This window comes from Cornus florida, unplaced genomic scaffold, assembly GCF_030987335.1.
Source record: "Cornus florida cultivar Cherokee Brave unplaced genomic scaffold, ASM3098733v1 CherokeeBrave_3.0.0_Hap2_scaffold_111, whole genome shotgun sequence".
NCBI lineage: Eukaryota > Viridiplantae > Streptophyta > Magnoliopsida > Cornales > Cornaceae > Cornus > Cornus florida.
The window spans coordinates 67,501-70,000 of NW_026775596.1; positions in this window are offsets into that span (position 1 = coordinate 67,501).

A 2,500-nucleotide genomic window follows, 5' to 3' on the forward strand; every position below is an offset into this window, starting at 1 on the left:
GAAATTTTATGGGAGCTTCCTAGAAGCCTAAGAAATGCTTTGCTCGAGACGGATTTTGATTTGGAGGTCCCACGAGTTAGTTTTGGCCCATTATGACTCCTCGCCCGCACGCTCAAGCACCCCGGCGTGCACGTGGTCATCGTATGCTAAAAAATGAAGTTTGGAGTTTGGGTTTGAAAATTTTATGCGAGCTTCCTAGAAGCCTAAGAAATGCTTTGCTCGAGACGAATTTCGATTTGGAGGTCCCCCGAGTTAATTTTGCCCATTATGACTCCTCGTCCGCACGCTCGTGCACCCCGACGTGCACGTGGGCATCGTATGCTAAAAAATGAAGTTTGGAGTTTGGGTTTGAAAATTTTATGGGAGCTTCCTAGAAGACTAAGAAATGCTTTGCTCGAGACGGATTTCGATTTGGAGGTCCCCCGAGTTAATTTTGCCCATTATGACTCCTCGCCCGCACGCTCGTGCACCCCGACGTGCACGTGGGCATCGTATGCTAAAAAATGAAGTTTGGAGTTTGGGTTTGAAAATTTTATGGGAGCTTCCTAGAAGACTAAGAAGTGCTTTGCTCGAGACGGATTTCGATTTGGAGGTCCCCCGGGTTAATTTTACCCATTATGACTCCTCGCCCGCACGCTCGTGCACCCCGACGTGCACGTGGGCATGGTATGCTAAAATTGAAGTTTGGAGTTTGGGTTTGAAAATTTTATGGGAGCTTCCTAGAAGCCTAAGAAATGCTTTGCTCGAGACGGATTTCGATTTGGAGGTCCCCCGAGTTAAGTTTGCCCTTTATGACTCCTCGCCCGCATGCTCGTGCACACCGGCGTGCACGTGGGCATCGTATGCTAAAAAATGAAGTTTGGAGTTTGGGTTCAGAAATCTTATGGGAGCTTCCTAGAAGCCTAAGAAATGCTTTGCTCGAGACGGATTTCGATTTAGATTTCCGCCGTGTTAATTTTGCCAATTACGGCTCCTCGCGCGCACGCTCAAGCACCCCGACGTGCACACCGGCGCGCACGTGGGCATCGTATGCTAAAAAATGAAGTTTGGAGTTTGGGTTTGAAAATTTTACGGGAACTTCCTAGAAGCCTAAGAAATGCTTTGCTCGAGACGGATTTCGATTTGGAGGTCCCCCGAGTTAATTTTGCCCATTACGACTCCTCGCCCGCATGCTCGTGCACACCGGCGTGCACGTGGGCATCGTATGCTAAAAAATGAAGTTTGGAGTTTGGGTTTGAAAATTTTATGGGAGCTTCCTAGAAGACTAAGAAGTGCTTTGCTCGAGACGGATTTCGATTTAGATTTCCGCCGTGTTAATTTTGCCAATTACGGCTCCTCGCGCGCACGCTCAAGCACCCCGACGTGCACACCGGCGCGCACGTGGGCATCGTATGCTAAAAAATGAAGTTTGGAGTTTGGGTTTGAAAATTTTACGGGAACTTCCTAGAAGCCTAAGAAATGCTTTGCTCGAGACGGATTTCGATTTGGAGGTCCCCCGAGTTAATTTTGCCCATTACGACTCCTCGCCCGCACGCTCGTGCACCCCGGCGTGCACGTGGGCATCGTATGCTAAAAAATGAAGTTTGGAGTTTGGGTTCGGAAATTTTATGGGAGCTTCCTAGAAGCCTAAGAAATGCTTTGCTCGAGACGGATTTTGATTTGGAGATCCCACGAGTTAGTTTTTGCCCATTAAGACTCCTCGCCCGCACGCTCAAGCACCCCGGCGTGCACGTGGGCATCGTATGCTAAAAAATGAAGTTTGGAGTTTGGGTTCGGAAATTTTATGGGAGCTTCCTAGAAGCCTAAGAAGTGTTTTGCTCGAGACGGATTTCGATTTGGAGGTCCCCCGAGTTAGTTTTGCCCATTATGACTCCTCCCCCGCACGCTCAAGCACCCCCGCGTGCACGGGGGCATTGTATGCTAAAAAATGAAGTTTGGAGTTTGGGTTTGGAAATTTATGGGAGCTTCCTAGAAGCCTAAGAAGTGCTTTGCTCGAGACGGATTTCGATTTGGAGGTCCCCCGAGTTAATTTTGCCCATTATGACTCCTCGCCCGCACGCTTAAGCACCCCCGCGTGCACGTGGGCATTGTGTGCTAAAAAATGAAGTTTGGAGTTTGGGTTTGTAAATTTGATGGGAGCTTCCTAGAAGCCTAAGAAGTGCTTTGCTCGAGACGGATTTCGATTTGAAGGTCCCCCGTGTTAATTTTGCCCATTACGGCTCCTCGCCCGCACGCTCAAGCACCCCGGCGTGCACGTGGGCATTGTATGCTAAAAAATAAAGTTTGGAGTTTGGGTTTGGAAGTTTTATGGGAGCTTCCTAGAAGCTTAAGAAGTGTTTTGCTCGAGACGGATTTCGATTTGGAGGTCCCCCGAGTCAATGTTGCCCATTATGGCTCCTCTCCCGCATGCTCAAGCACCCCTGCGTGCACGTGGGCATTGTATGCTAAAAAATAAAGTTTGGAGGTTTGGGTTTGGAAGTTTTATGGGAGCTTCCTAGAA